This window comes from Carcharodon carcharias, chromosome 23 (genome assembly GCF_017639515.1).
Source record: "Carcharodon carcharias isolate sCarCar2 chromosome 23, sCarCar2.pri, whole genome shotgun sequence".
Lineage (NCBI taxonomy): Eukaryota > Metazoa > Chordata > Chondrichthyes > Lamniformes > Lamnidae > Carcharodon > Carcharodon carcharias.
In genome coordinates, this window is record NC_054489.1 from 26,903,144 (window position 1) to 26,920,421 (window position 17,278).

Here is a 17,278-nt window from a genome sequence, read left to right on the forward strand (position 1 = left end):
GCCGAAGCACTTGAAAGCAAATAGAAGTACCTTAGAAATGTGGTTATTCTAATGGAAGGAAATGGGCCCTACAACGTGCAGCAAGGTCCCATCAACAGGAATGAGATAAATAATCATATAATCTGTTTTAGTGATGTTGCTTGAGGGATAAATATTGGCCAAGCCTCTTCGAGAACAAGGAATTTTTTCACATCCATCCAAGAGGATTGATGGACCTTGGTTTACTATCTCATCTGAAAGTCCTCTCACAGCACAACACTTCCTCAGGATGATATTGAAGCATCAGCTAAGATAACATGCACAAGTTTCTGGAGCAGAGCTTGAAATTGCCTTTTGACTTAGAGGAGAGAGTGCTACCACTGAGCTATGACTGACACAGTTCCTGGGTCTTTTTTTTCACATAATTTATATTTTATACACAAATATACTCACACAATGTTTTGATATGTTATGCATTATATGAATAACTTATATACATTTTATATTACTTCTAAACACAGCTTTTTTATCATACCAGCTAGCTTCAGGCTTTTGTAGTGTGTACTTGTCACCAAATGAGCAGCATAAGCAAATCAGTACATAATTATTGTTTTCTACTCTAAAAACAATACATTTATATATTAGGATTTTTTCTGGAATGATTCATAAAATTTTGCAGATAACCATACCACAATTGATGACTGTCACTTTTGACTTACAAATGCTTAGACTGGAAGCTAAAATTGCTAACTAGAAGCTATGCTGGTGCTAACAGAATATAACGTACAGTTGGACAACAAGGTGCAAGATCTTTTAATGATGGATTGTTATGTTGTGTGAAGTTAGCACGTGATCTGTTACAACAGTTCAGTGGAAAGATTACATTAAATAGCTAAATATTAAAATAAGCATTTCCTGATGCCTCGTTATTCAGCACATTAAAACATCTAACACAAGAGTTTATTCAGTTAGAAAATTATCATCATATGAGTATATATAATGAACAAGTCTCTTTTATGACATTGCAAATCCAAATTAATTATACTTGGCACGTTTGGCCAACAGAAAGTATCACATGATGTGCCTAGTGCAGATGCATGTTGAAATAATTTTTCAACATTTTGTAGGACTGTAGCCAAGTTGGCGATAAAGATTGACAGAATAATGAACTGCATGTTGCAAATAAGATGATTTTTTATTTGTCTTACACTTACAAACTAAGTGATACAGTAATTTGTTCTTCATTTCCTGAGCACTTCAACAAATTAATACAATATTAAAGACATTGTAAAGGATGACAGTTCACATATTTTACGGCAGCATTAACTGCTAAAGAAATTCATAAGTGTATCATTGGTGGAAATATCATAAAATACTTGAAAGCTCCTCTCTGATTAATTATTTTCTTGTGACCTTTTTTGATTCCAAATCATACATGCACCAATGTACTATAACTTTTAACTTACGATATTACTTTCCTTATAAGAAAATCTTGTCCTTTTGCGACATTGAGAGCTGTGCTTATTGCAGCATAACAGTATAATCATAAACAATTTTGTTCAGTGCTGATGTTTCTTATACAGTCCCCTGCTATGGTTATGAAGGGAACCACATTCGTTTAATAAGCCCAACTGGTTAGTTCAGCCAAATCCACAACCAGCACTACCCAAATGATTGTCTCAGCAAAAATCTCATATGGCAATGGAAGAAATAGTATTGGAGTCACGAGAAAACTGTTTGAAGTTTATACAATAGATGAGAATTAAATGGCATTTGCACTGGAAGTTTAACCCTGTTTTCGGTTTACTGAAACAATTCCAGCCTAATCAAAACATCAAAGAACATTAAATCAGACTAAATGTAGGAAATTAGTTAATAGGAGGTGGAAATGTTTTTAATTATCATTATTCAAATCAGCTAGCTTGTAAAGAAATCCAAATGAAAATACTTAGACTTTTAAGTTGGCACTAGTTTTCATGCTATGACGAAGGCCAACATGGAAATATTACATTGTGTAACATTTCTGGTTAGTATATGGATCACATTCAAAACTGTGGCTGGCCACAGTTTTTCCCTTCCCCCTGTATATTTGTACTGTGAGCAGTTTATCCAGTTATCAGTCAAGTCTAATGATGACCATGAAACCATTGTTGATTGTCATAAAAACCCATCTGGTTCACTAATGTCCTTAGGAAGGAAATCTGCCGTCCTTACCTGGCCTGGCCTGCATGTGGTTCCGGACCCACAGCAATGTGGTTGACTCTTAAAATTTCCTCTGAAATGGCCTAACAAGCCACTCAGTTGTATCAAACCACTAAACAGGCTCAAAGAAATGGAACTGGATGGATCAAATGGCATCGACTTAGACGTCGGGAACGACAATGACAAACTCAACCCTGTGGATCCTGCAAAGTCCTCCTTACTAACATCTGTGGGCTTGTGTCAAAATTAAGAGAGCTGTCCCACAGATTAGTCAAGCAACAGTCTGACTTAGTCATACTCACAGAATCGTACCTTACAGATAATGTCGCAGACACCACCATCACCATCACCATCCCTGGGTATGTTCTGTCCCACCAGCAGGACAGACACAGCAGAGGTCTGTGTTATACAGTTGGGAGTGAGTTGCCCTGGGAGTCCTCAACATTGACTCTGGATCCCATGAAGTCTCATGGCATCAGGACAAACATGGGCAAGGAAACTTCCTGCTGATTACCAAGTACCGCCCCCCTCAGCTGAAGAATTAATACTCCTCCATGTTGAACATCAATTGGAGGAAGCACTAAGGGTGTCAAGCATGCAGAAAGTACTCTGCGTGGGGAACTTCAATGTCCATCACCTAGGGTGGTTCAGTAGCACCACTACAGACCGGGCTGGTTGAATCCTAAAGGACGTAGCTGCTGGACTGGGTCTGCACGAGGTATTGAGAGAACCAATAAGAGGGAAAAAACATACTTGACCTCATCCCCAACAACCTGCCTGCCACAGATGCATCTGTCCATGACAGTATCGGTAGAAGTGACCACTGCACGGTCCTTGTGGAGATGAAATCCCGTCTTCACATTGAGAATACCCTCCATCATATTGTGTGGCACTAGCACCATGCTAAATGGGATAGGTTTCAGACAGATATAGCAACTCAAGACTGGGCAACCATGAGATGCTATGAGCCATCATCAGCAGCAGAATTGTACTCAACCACAATCTATACCCTCATGGCCTGGCATATCTCCCACTCTACAATTATCACCAAGCCAGGGGATCAACCCTGGTTCAATGAAGAGTACAGGAGGGCATGCCAGGGCCAGCACCAGGCATATCTAAAAATGAAGTGTCAACCTGGTGAAGCTACAACACGGGACTACTTACTTACCAAATAGCATAAGCTGCAAGCAATTGACAAAGCTAAGCAATTCCACAACCAGTGGATCAGATATAAGTTCTGCAGTCTGCCACATCCAGTTATGAATGGTGGTGGACAATTAAACAACTCACTGGAGGAGGAGGCTCCACAAATATCCCCATCCTCAATGATGGGGGAGCCCAGCACATCAGTGCAATAGATAAGGCTGAAGTACTTGCTACAATCTTCAGCCAGAAATGTGGAGTGGATGATCCATCTCGGCCTCCTCTGGAAGTTCCCAGCATCACAGATGCCAGTCTTCAGCCAATTTGATTCCGTCTATGTGATGTCAAGATTGAATTTTACATACGCTTTGAGGGAGAAAAGAGTACATCCAAGACTAGTATTTTAAACTTAAATAAGGGCAATTATGAGGGCATAGAAGTGGAGCTAGCTAAAGTGGTAAATGTGGTTAAGGGAGATGTCAATAGTTCAGCTGCAGGCATTTAAAGGGATACTTCAGAATACACAGAATGTATACATTCCAATGAGAAAGAATAGTTCCAAGGGGACGGCCCATGATCCATAGTTAACTAAAAAAAGTTAAATACAGTATCAGGCTTAAAGAAAAAGCAGATAATTACGCAAAGATGCGTGGCAGGTCAGAAGATTGGAAAGAATATAAAAAACAGCAAAGAATGACAAAAAGATTAATAAGAAGGGAAAAATTAAAGTATGAGAGAAAACTAGCTAGTAACATAAAGCTGGGTAGTAAGAGCTTCTATAGATATTTGAATAAGAAAAGAGTTAAAGTAAGTATTGGTCCAATAGAGAGTGCATCTGGGGAATTGATAATGGAAAGCAGGGAGATGGTGGATGAATTAAACAGGTATTTTGCTTTGGCCTTCACTATAGAGGACACAAGAAACATTCCGTAAATAGCTGTAAATCAGGAAATGGAAGGGAGGGAGTGACTTAGGAAAATTACAATCACCAGGGAGGTAGTATTGAGGAATTTGTTGGAGCTGTGGCCTGACAAGTAAGATCATAAGGCCATAAGACATAGGAGAAGTAGACTATTTAGCCCATCGAGTCTGCTCCGCCATTCAATGAGATCATGGCTGATCTGATAATCCTCAATTCCACTTTCCTGCCTTTTCATCATAATTCTTGGTTCCCTTACTGATTGCAAATCTGTCTATCTCAGCCTTGAATATACTTAATGACCCAGCCTCTACAGTCCTCTGCGGTAAAAAATTCCACAGGTTCAACACCCTCTGAGAGAAGAAATACCTCCTTAGCTCTGTTTTAAATGGGCAACCCCTTACTCTGAGATTGTGCCCACTGATCCCAGGCTCTCCCACAAGGGGAATCAACCTCTCAGCATCTACACTGTCAAGACCCCTAAGGATCTTATATATTTTAATAAGGTTGCCTCTCATTCTTCTAAACTCCAGTGAGTACAGGCCCAACCGATCTCAACCTCTCCTTGTTAGAAGATCCCTCCATACTTAGGATCAACCTAGTGAATCTTCTCTGGACTGCCTCCAATGCCAGTATATCTTTCCTTAGATAAGGGGACCAAAATTGTTCACAGTATTCTAGATGTGATCTAACCAGTGCCTTGTTGAGTTTTAGCAAGACTTCCCTATTTTTATACTCCATTCCTTTTGAAATAAAGGCCAACATTCCATTTGACTTCCCTTTTACCTGTTTGACTTGCATGTTAGTTTTTGGGATTCAAGCACAAGGACACACAAATCCCTCTGTTCTGCAGCCTTCTGCAGTCTTCCTCTATTTTAATAATATTCCACTCCTCTACTCTTCCTGCCAAAGTGTCTAACCTCACATTTTCCCACATTATATTCCATCTGCCAAGTTTTTACCCACTCACTTAACCTGTCTATATCCCTCTGTAGACTCCTTGTGTCATTCTCACCGCTTGCCTTCCCGCCTATTTTTGTGTCATCCACAAACTTGGTGATAGTACATTCACTTCCCTCACCCAAGTCATTAATATATATTATAAATAATTGAGGCCCCAGCACTGATCCCTGTGGCACGTCACTAGTAATAGGTTGTCATCCCAAAAATACCCCCCTTATCCCAACTCTCTGTCTTTTATTAGTTAGCCAATCCTCTATTCATGCTAATACACTACTCCCAACATCATGGGCTCTTATCTTATTATGAGGCCTTATGGGCCCAGGTTCAGATGGACTTCAGCCTAAGGTCTTGAAAGAAGGGTTTGTGAGACAGTTCATGCACTGATTTTAATTTTCCAAAATTTCCTAGATTCAGAGGAGGTTCTATTAGATTGGAAAGTAGCAAATACAACTCCTTTATTCAAAAATTGAGGCAGACAGAAAGCAGGAAACTACAGGCCAGTTAGCCTAACATCTGAAAATGTTAGAAGCTATTATTAAAGATGTTATAGCAGGGCACTTAGAAAAACTCAAGACAATCAGACAGAGTCAACATGGTTTTGTGAACGGGAAATCACGCTTAACCAATTTGTTGGAGTTCTTTGAAGGAGTCACATGTACTGTGGATAAAGGGGAACCAATGGATGTGCTATATTTAGATTTCTGGAAGGCATTTGATAAAATGCCACAGCAAGGGTTATTACAGAAAATAAAAGCTCATGGTGTAGGTGGTAAAATATTGGCATGCATAGAAGATTGGCTAGCTAACAGGAAACAGACAGTTGGCATAAATGGGTCTTTTTCTGGTTGGCAGGATGCAATGAGTAGTGTACCACAGGGATCAGTGCTGGGGCCCCAATTTTTTACAATTAATGGATGAAGGGACCTAAGGAATGGTTGCTAAATTTACCAATGACGCAAAGATGGGTAGAAAAGTAAATTGTGAAGAGCACATAATGAAGCCACACAGTGACATAGATAGGTTAAGTAAATGGGAAAATATCTGGCAAATGGAGTATAATGTGGGCAAATGTGAAATCACTCATTTTGGCAGGAAGAATAAAAAAGAAGCTTATTATCTAAATGGTGAGAGATTGTAGAGCTCTGAGATTCAGAGGGATCTGGATGTCCCAGTGCATGAATCATAAAAGGTTAGTATGTAAGTACAGCAGTTAACTAGGAAAGCCTTTAGAATGTTATCATTTATTGTGAGGGGAATTGATTACAAATGTAGGGTGTTTATGCTTCAGTTGTACAGGGTTTTGGTGAGGCCACATCTGGAGTATTGTGTACAGCACTGGTTTCCAAAAGATGTAAATGTGTTAGAAGCAGTTCGGAGAAGGCTTACAAGACTAATACCAGGAATAGGCATGTTATCTTATGAGGAAAGGCTGGACAGGTTAGGCGTGTATCCACTGGAATTTAGAAGAGTAAGAGGCGACTCAAATGAAACCTTTATGATCCTGAGGGGTCTTGACAGGGTGGATGTGTAGAGGATGTTTCACTCTTGTGGGAGAATCTAGGACTAGGGATCACAGTTTAAAAATAAGAGGTCACTCATTTAAGACAGAGATGAGGAGAAATTTTTTTTCTCAGAGGGTAGTGAGTCTTTGGAGCTGCTGCCATTATCCGGAGGACCCTGAGAGAAGCCCACAGAGATGGCAGGCATCTCGTGCCCCAATGTGAGGACGCTCTGGACCTCCCTGTTCACTCACCATTGATAGACAGGCACCAAGCTGGGATGCTGGGTACCTGATCCATCTCCCACATGGTCAGTGAGCACCTGAGCTCATTTCCTGTGTGAGGGTTTACAGGTCTGAGCGCAACCCCAGGAACCCCTGATTCTGTTCCTGGAGCTGCCTCTCCATGAGAGATGCCACTCCCTCAATTGAGAAGGCCATGAGGGTCACTGCAGTGTCATGCTACGCATGGATTCCTTCATAAAGGAGACAATGGCATGCATATCCTCATGGATCTCCGTCAGATCCTCCCGGACAGCTTGGTGGACATAAAGCATCTGCCACGTAACGGAAGGCTCATTATCTGTCTTCGACTCAGCATTGTCCTGGTCTCCAGTAGTCCTTTGATTGCCAGCTCCCTGGGCACTCTCTGCCTCTGCCTGTCCCTGAAGTGTGTGTGAAATGCCCTCACTGCTGTGCACCAACACTCTAGCCAAAGGTCTAACGCCCACTATGATGCTGGTGTCTGCGCTGGTGCCCGGTTCAGAGAGTGGGTGTGACACAAATGCTTCTGGAGCCTGGTGGGCCTCTGGCATCAGTAGTGGGTCTTCAGGGCCCTGCAATTGGGTGAGTGATGGCAAACCTAAGGGGGAACAATGACATGTCACTAGTTTAAGTCAACACACTGTCACTGTGCATGCCCGCACCCTGGTGAGACAATGGCAATCAGCATCATGATGCCATCATCTTTCAATGATCCATGAGGAATCCAGTTCTGAGGCTCCCATCAATGATAAGACAAGGCAAGAATATTTGCACCATCCGAAACTTTCACCTCTGTGCACTGGACCCTTACCCCAGAGGCTGACACCCCAGCCTCTCCTTGGCCAGTGGACTGAGGTGTATGGTGCTTCTTCAGGTCCAGGATGTCCTGCTTGTACCTGGAAAGGATTAAGAAGTTAGCTAGGCTTCCACCAGTCCACGACCTTTTGGTGTTGTTATGGTCATTTTCTCCTGAAAGGACAGAGAAGCATAGATTAGTCCCCTCTCTACCTGCAATGCCATTGCAGCCTGGCCAACCCCACCTGAGGAACACCTTGCAGGGCACACCTGAGTCATGGCCTTTGAGCCACAAGGCACTCAGTCCAAGCAACCAGGGCCTACCCCCTTGGCCAGCTCTGACATCATTGACAATTAGCACTCAGACTCTAATATCCCTGAGCTCCACGGGGGGACAGCTAGGCCTTAACACCTCGCCACACGGATCTATGCCTACATGGTACTCACCCATCTTGAATGCAGCAGGTTGTTAAATCTCTTGCGGCACTGGACCCAGGTGCGTTGCACCACATCATGGCTGCTGACCAGCACTGCCACCTCCTCCCAAGCTCTTTTCGATAGGCGCGGTGGCCTCCTCCTTCCATCCCTGGGGACAAGGGTGTCCCTCCTGGCAGCCACCTTCTCCAGGAGGACTGCAAGGCACTCATCAGAAAAACAGGGGGCCGTGTGCCCTCCCGCCTGGCATCTGCAGCTGCATTACTCTCTATAATTTATAATCACCTGCTCACAACACTGGGGTTTTCCTTGTCACAGGCAGCCTTCCAGGGCCTGACTGTGCCGGTTTTAAACCAGCCACTGGATCACCATTGGCCCCCACCCTCCGATTGCCGACCAGTGAAGAGCCACGTTTCACACTGTGCGGTTTTAATTTACCCACCAGCGTGAAATCGCGGTTGGTGGCCAATCGCGGGAGGCGACTGTTTCCTGGCTGCTCCTGGATCCACCCATCAAGCCCGCCCAACAACCTCAAAATTCTGCCCTTAAACTTTGGAACCAATCATATACATCCGGAACATTATAAGCTAGGTTCATGTCGAACTTTCTTTGGGTTTTTAGTAGGCATTTCTTTTTACTTTGGAAATTGGAAATTATCTTTGCTCTCATGTCAATTTAAAGCCATGGGCACTTTCTATGGTACAACATTACTGCCTATTGGTTCTCCTTTCTATCACAGCCAGGTATGATAATTGGCCATAGTCCATGAGGAACTATAGGCAACTCTTGCTGTTTGAGACAAATGGTTATATAGTTGAGGACCACCAGTCTCCAGTAAGCATGAAGCAAGGCAAGGAGGCAGCCCTCCATGAACCACTGCAACCAGTACAGGGATTGAACCCAAGCTATTGACATCATTTTGCAACACTTATCACAATCAAGCCATAGTTTAAACAATTGGAGGAGAATTAGGCCTTATGGCCTGATGAGCCTGCTATGCCATTCAATTAGATAATGACTGATCTTTTACCTCAACTTCACTTTCCTGAACTATCCCTGGATCCTTTGATTGCTTTAGTGCCTGGAAAATCCATAATAGCATTTTCAGCACCTTTCTCTGAAATGTTACCAATCACCTTCTATGCTGCTTTGCACTGAGACGTTTCCTTCCACTGGGAATTACATTTCAGTACTTTGTGCCTCTGGCAGGCAGTGCAAGTATCTCACATGTAATGTAGGTTTGTGTTTCTCCAGAGCCTTTGCTCTCGTTTTCTTTGGCTGAGGTGTTTTTCTGAAATCAATCTTTGGGTCACTGCTCTCAATATTTCCTTCTCTACTTCATTTTGGAATTTTGTCTGCGCACAGTTCTATGAAGCACCTCAGGATATTTTTCTGGATTAATGGTATTGTACAAATGCAAGTTGTTATTATTGTTTTTTCTGCAATTTCTCTCCATATTCAATCAGGCAATGTAGCTCCTCCTGCTGTCTGCCTACTTACTTGTTGATTGATCATAACTTCACTCTGTCACATTTGAGATATTGCTTGATCAATGATTTACTCAGGCTATGTCAGCTATGAGATAACTTCCACCCTAAAATCCCACTACAATACAATCGCAGCTCACCTTGTCATTCAAAGTAACTTACCTACAGTGGCATGGGAAGTGTATGTAGTGTGGCACACAAGATATCACAATTATGTGATGTGTACGTAATGATGTCTGCATGTATGCAATATGGATGTGATGTGTATGTAGTGTGACATGCAAGATATCACAATTATGTGATGTGTATGTAATGATGTCTGCATGTATGCAGTATGGATGTGATGTGTATGTAGTGTGACATGCAAGATATCACAATTATGTGAGACAGGCTAGATGGACAAGCGGGTCTTTTCCTGGCTGCCATTGATCATAAGGCGAAAATCCATAGTATTTAACTAAATGTGGAAAGTTGCAGCAAAACTGTCCCTGAGTTCACTTTCTTCCTTTCTTCTTGAGTCGAATCCACTTCTTTCCAAAATTATATTTCTGTGCACATAAAAAGCTCTTCTGATTTATCAAAGGCCACTTATCCTCAGATAATTGAACAGAGAAAAAAAATTTTCAACTTGCTTGTTTATTAAGTATATCAATGCGCTAACTAATTTGCGTCATTGACTAAAACATGGGCCAGGATTTTCCTGTCGACGAGCGGGGAGCAGGACCCACACACCAACACGTAAAATGACATGCGGTAATGTCAGGCGGAACTCCTGATGTCACCGCGCCCCATTTAAATTTTCAGGTTGGTGGGGGCTCAGCAGAATCAATAATTAAAGTAATTAATGAACCTGCCCGTCCAATCTTAAGGTCGGTGGGCAGGCTGGGAGCCCTGGCGGTCATTAGAAAAAGCATGAAACCTCATCCACGGGCGGGATGAGGTTTCATGTTGATTTTTAAAAATTTAATTAGTGTTTTTAGAAGTTATGGACATGTCCTAACTCTTGTGACAGTGTCACATGAAGGGACATGTCATGGAATTTTTTTTCTATTTTTAATATTTTACACAGTAGAGTCGATCTCCCTGAGGCAGCACTTAGCCTCAGGGAGATGAGTGAGCTCTTTTGTGCGTATGCATGAAACAGTGCACTCTCAGGTTTAGGGATTCCACCCCATCCACACAGGGAGCGTATAGCACTTCCATGTGGACATCACGCTGGGAGGGCCTTAACTGCCCCACCCAAGTCAAATGGTGGTGCGCCCCCAATTAGGGGCACCAATCGGAGGTATGGCGCCATGCGCCTACTCTTCAACATACCCCCCGACGGGGAGAAAATTCTGCCCATGGTCTAAGTTTTACCAGCGGTGGTGGGACCCCAGCATTTTGACAAAAAACAGGTTGCATGTCTGCACTTGCCAGCAGCGGGATCAGCTTGGCAATTTTACCGCAGGCTGCTTCCTAATTGGCTGCCAATGTTGTCCTCTGTTGTCCTCTGTTGTCCTATCGAGGATGGCCAGCAGGTTCCTGATGCTGCCAGCCCAATCACAGGGCTGGAAGCACTGAGACATCAGTAGTGTCAATGGGAAAAGTGGGCATTGATGAAGAAGGAAGGAGACCTCAAGCCTCCAGCAGGTAAATTTAAAAAAAGAAAAATTCAGGGGGTCGAGAGCTGGAAGCCCTCCGGGCCTGCCTTCCCTACCCACGGATCCTTGTTTGGGCCATTCAGCCACTGCCATAGGGAGGCAACCTCCATTAAGCTGATCTGCCATCAGCAAAATGGTGGTGATCCTTTGAGATGGCCCTAAATTGGGTCTTTAATTAGGCTAATCAGCTGCCTGCCTCCTTGGAGAGGGTGACCTCTCTGCATCCAAGCCTGCCACTGGAAAAATGTCCCACCAATGGGACCATGTCAGGAAGTCATCCTACTATTATACCACCCCCACGCCATCTCTGTTCACATTATCCTGGGGCCAGTAGAATTCAGTCCATTGACTCTGTTTCTCTTTCCATGAACCTGCTGAGTATTTCCTGCATTTACAGTTTTTATTTCAGATTTCCTGCTTCTGCATTATTTTGCTTTTGTATTTTATGCTAACTAATTTAGTTTGCCTTGCTTGTTTAACCCTGCTTCATGGTCATGATTCTGGCTCCCTGAAATTGAACTTATCTGATAGGATAACTGTAGAGTTCAATGGTTTGATTGATCTGTGTAAGATTATGATAGTCAGTTCTCTGATCCTTGTAAATGTACTTGATTGCTTAAGCCTATGGGTGGAGCTAGAGAGTGAATAAATTTGAGAATGCTGTAGAAAGACTGAGGCTCCCTGGAGAGACCATGAGCTGGATTTTCATGGAATGGAGGGGACTCCATGGAGGGGCGAAAATGGCAGCTGCAATTTGATTCCAGTATTCCCGAATCCATTCCCAGGGTTACTGCTTTTCAGGGTGTAAGCTGCTTTAGGTTGCAAGCCCACACCCTGCACTTCAGAGCTGGCCAGGACCATTTTGGGAATGGGCATGTTCTAGTCCTCCATAATTTTCATGGGGTCAGGCCAGCTTTTCAAAGAGTTGTGGTTCACGGCACTTCAGAGGTGTTATGAACCATAGTCTGCATGAGGCGGCCTTTTGAAAGTTAAGTTCAAAAGGTCCTCCTCATCCCCTCATGCCAAAGTATTCCCCCCACCCACCCCCTATGGCTCCTCATGGCCCCAATGCCAAGAATGCCCCACACGCACCACATCTTCCCCCTTATATCCCCATGCCATGTAAATTGCCTGTCCATTCACCAACAATATACTCTATAGAATCAATGAGCCCTTTAATGAACGAAGGATGTTTAAAAAAATAAGCTTTATAAAAACATTGATTCATTGATAACTTCCTGCTTTCTTAAAAAAACTTCCTTTTTACTACAGGACGATAAAAGTATCAATAATCCAGACACATTAAAGTATCAATAGCAGAAACTGAAAGCACTTGAACCCTCTTTATGTTGTGTAAATAAACATTGTGCAATTGACAGAAGAGATCAGAGAGCCAGAGCTGTCAATCAAGCTATGTTTTCACCTGAGCTCAGCTGTTTTAACAGTCTAATGAATTTCTGGGCTCTCAATAAAGAATGTATAATGAGGCTTGACTCATTGACCCTTGTATTGGCTGTAGATTTTGTTGAAGAAGATATCAACAAATGACTTATTTTGTTTTTATTACACGTCCTAATGTTACTTTTGGGTTTATTTGTTCCATACAGTGTATTGTGGGTGAATGGACATTGATGCACCATTGCCAGACATGGGGAAATGATGGAGGGGTGGATGGGGGGGCATATCTTGGCATGAGGGGGCATGGGGAATAGGTAGGGGAGCATGAGGTTGTGTGGGTGGGGCATGGGGAGTGTGTTGGGGGAGGTGAATGGGGGGGAGGAGAATGAGGATTGAGGGCTGGAGTCAATTAGTGTTTTCATTATAACTGGGACAATGACCAACAGCATTAAGGCAGACCTTTTAAACATCCTGCCTTTGCATCCGGCAGCCCCTCTGGCTGCCCCCAAACTTTTTCCCAGGTCAACTGGCTGACTGCAGCCCGCACCCATCCACCACCAGCCCTACCCCCCCACCCCCCACCCACCCCCACCACCACCCCCCAAAACCATATCCCCGCCACCCTGTCTCCGTGGCTGCGTCCAAACTTTTTTCCAGGTCAACTGGCTGACTGCAGCCTGCACCCATCCACCACCCACCACCCCCCAACCCCCCCCAACCATCCCATGAATGAAAATCCCAACCTTCCCGGCACTTTCTCCTGGGGTGGACAGGCCCAGCCAGGTATTTTCTTGAATTCCTGCTACCTGCCTTGAGGATGAAAATCCAACGTCATGTATGTACAAAATCCTGTACGCTCTGAGGTGTTTTAAAGTTATGTAAATAAACCTGTTTGGATTTTGAACTAGAGTCATCTTTGCATTGTCCTGAGATAAATCAGATATCTCAGATATACAGCAACTGGTGAATAAGAACCAATAATGAATGCAAAAGTTCAAGTGCTTTCAAACTTTCATGTGTTTTGCAGCCCCCACCTTGATGTTTTTCTGCCTCTCTGGCTCCCAACAAATTCCTATTCTTTTGTTTTCTATGATCAACAGATGCTTATACTGAAAGTCATTATTGTTACATTGTGTTGCATTAGGGTTTCATTAGAACTGTCTCAAACACAGATACTCATAGCACCATCACATCATAATTCCAAAGCTCCCCTTTTACAATTTCCAACTGTCACTGCAGCCAGGTATGTTCTCTCCTCCCAGTCAATCTGCACTTTCTCCCCATCTACTAACCCTCACTCAGTAGATATCTCTTCCAGTTACCCCCTGTTTCCTGGCCCTCACAGGGCACATTACTTCAAGGCATAACTAGGAAAGCCTACAGCACCCTATTATTATATAATCTAATAATTGCAACAGTACATACAGAAAGTATACCTTATTGTAGATTTGGGTGGTTATTGCAATCTTAAATATAGGTTTGAACTGTTGTAAGGGTTAATAGGCACCAGTGCACTCAATATTGGAGACATACAAACATAAGTGTTACTCTGCACACATTACCCTTTTGGTCTTCAAAGTTTTCTAATCTATATTGCCGTTGTAAATAAACAACAGCTTTTAAACAAGTTTGCCAAAAGAATTTTGTTTACTCGTTGAACTGAAGAATAATGAAACTGGAGAAAACTTAGACTGATTCCTCAGCAATGACGTTATGTCTTTGAGAACTGTGGTATAATCCTGCAGTATGCTTCATGTGGACTCCTGGTAATTGTCTACTCTGCATAACTGTACAAAAGAAAATTGTGCACTATTGTACACTAAAGAACTACACAGACTGAACCCATCACATGGCATTGTTTATATCTGAAACACTGGAGGTGACTTTCAACTGCCTGCTTCTCATTTAAATGTGGCGCAAATCCAGAAATGGTTTGAGCCACTTGATGACAGCTTCAGGCAGGTAGTGTAGCCATTCCTCTGACTTCAGCCCATAATCAGATGAAAGTCAAAAATTGCCCACAGTGTTTCAGAAGTAGCTTGGTATCTGCACTGAATTGTAGTCATTTGTAAAATTGCCCTTGTATTGTCACTAGATTTAAAGGACCAGCTACTAAATAAAAATTAGACCAAAATATCTAATTTAGTCACAATGGAGGTAATTTGAACCTAACGCACTGGGAGGAAAATCCATGGGATCAGGTGGAACACTAGTTTTACACCCACCCAATATCACTCTCCATTGTCGTCAATGCAGAATAAAATTGGTCAGGGTGTAAAACAGTGTTGCACTTGACCCAGTCAGTTTCCTGAAGGATGAAGTAGGTTCAACTTGTCCCCAGTGAGTCTGATGAAAAGTTATTTGGTTATTAGAATCATGTGAACAGGAATTAAGCTTCTCAACCTCAATCAAAAAGCAATTCATTCACCAATCACAGAAAATGTGACAACCTTAAATGAAAAGTCCTCAAGGTATACAAATTTTATTATGGCAGGTAGTGCAAGTAGTCCTTGCCAAGATGGTTGTGATACCTTCGCACTCCACTTCCCAATTACAAGATAGCAAGCTTGATTACTACTAATGAATACCACGTATCCTACATGAACAACATGGCAGGATGTCATTACAATATTTCATGATATTAAGAAAACATCAATGCTGAAGCTTGGTGGGCCCCACAAAATTTTTTAAAAAGATACTATGACCAAGGAAAGCTGCACTGGGATTGAAATTCTAGATTATAAGACTGGAACTAAAATGTGTGAATCTGGAAATGATGCTAAGAATTCTACGTTGAGCTTTCCCAAGTGTGGAAGAAAGACCAGGTGGTTAGAGACCCCTTATCTCCTGGATGTACACTGATCCATGGCCGAGATAAATAAGTGCATCTCAGAGATAAAAGCATTAGTTGATTGCTGGGGACATAGTGGGTTACACTGGACCCAGGAAGTATGGACTTGAGTAGTACAGGGATATTGCTTCTCAATATGACTCCCTGTTATTCTAACATAATGGATGTTAGAACTCTAACCGATCCATAACTTAAGGGCGAGCTAATATTGGAGAAAAAAATGATGTCAATCATTGGAAAGATTTTGGTCACCTTAAACTGTCTATGTTAAACAGATCAGTCTCAGCTAGGAAGAGATTCAATCACTAGTGGCATAGGTAGAAGACTGCAGGGGCAGGAAGTGGAAATTAGGCCTGTGCGCTGTCCCAAATGGCACACAGCCTTGGTCTGAATTCTTCATGTGCCCCATTGGTAGGCATGGTATAATCCCTCACTTGGATAGTTCATTTTCAAGCAGTGGTATTGATCCCTTCACCACTCTCTTTGCAAGAATTTAAGAGTTCATATTTGGATGAATCATTTTCAACAGTCATAATGCTCTGCACAGACAGAGCAGTCACAGTTACATCCACATGGGGTGAAAAGAACACAGGGAAAGGACCAAGTTGTGAACAAAATAGAAACATTTACCATGGGTGGGATTTTCCAGACCCTCCGGCTGCCGGGGCCGTCTGGTCCCACCAAAAGTCAATGGACTTTTAGCTGGGCCGCCGAATCTCCCATGTGGGTCCCGGCCCATGTGTTTTTCTGATAAGCCATGAGGCAAAGGGAGTTTCACATGCTTAAAACAGTTACAGGTGTAACATAACGGGTGGAATCGTCCGTGCCTGCTGGTGTTGGGTGTGCTTGGCAGTGTGAGGGACAATATGGCGAGAAGGCCAAAAATTGGTTTCATGACATGATAAAGCCAGTTTGCGACTGTCAGCTCTGCCCATTGATGGTGGGCCACATTACCCGCCATCAGACATCAGGAAATTCATTGTAATACATCTGCATATTATAAGGCTAGCTCACCAGACTCATCCCTACACATTGGATCGTCCACCCACATTGGCTTCACAAGTGCACATAAGTGACATGCACCTGGCAAGTTGCACTTCGCTTGGAACTTTGAGATTTGTTTGCCTACCTTGCTTCGGGCAGCACTTGCAGTCATTAGCACCAGGCTTCACAGACAGCACCACATCACCTTTGGGGGGGCTCATGGGCAAGTCTCTACCTATCAGACCAGCCCTAAGGTGGGAGTGGCTTTGTACAGCTGCAGGGCTAGGGCTTGCTTGGGGAAGGGCGAGAAGTGGCCTCAGGCAAGGGAAGGGGCTGCGGGTGAGGGCTGTACTGACGAAGGGGGATATCCCAGGGTTTGTGTGGTGGCACAAGTTGATCTTTGCAAGTGGTCTCAAGATGGTGAGGGCTGAGAAGGCAGTCTCCAGAGGAGATGAGGCCAGATGGAGATGTGAGGGTATGTGTGTGAGAATGGATGGTGATGCCCCTTGAGTTGGCAGTGAGTGAGATGTCAATGCATATGTGATGGGCTTGAGTGTGTGAGTTTAGAGTGATGAGATGGTTGCCATACCCTGGTGGCATGGATTACATCATTCACCCCTCTATCTGCATTGGATGGCCAACCTCTTCTATGCAGCATTGGCACAAATCACCACTGCCATCGCCTCCCAAGCTGGAGTGGTAATGTTGCTGCCC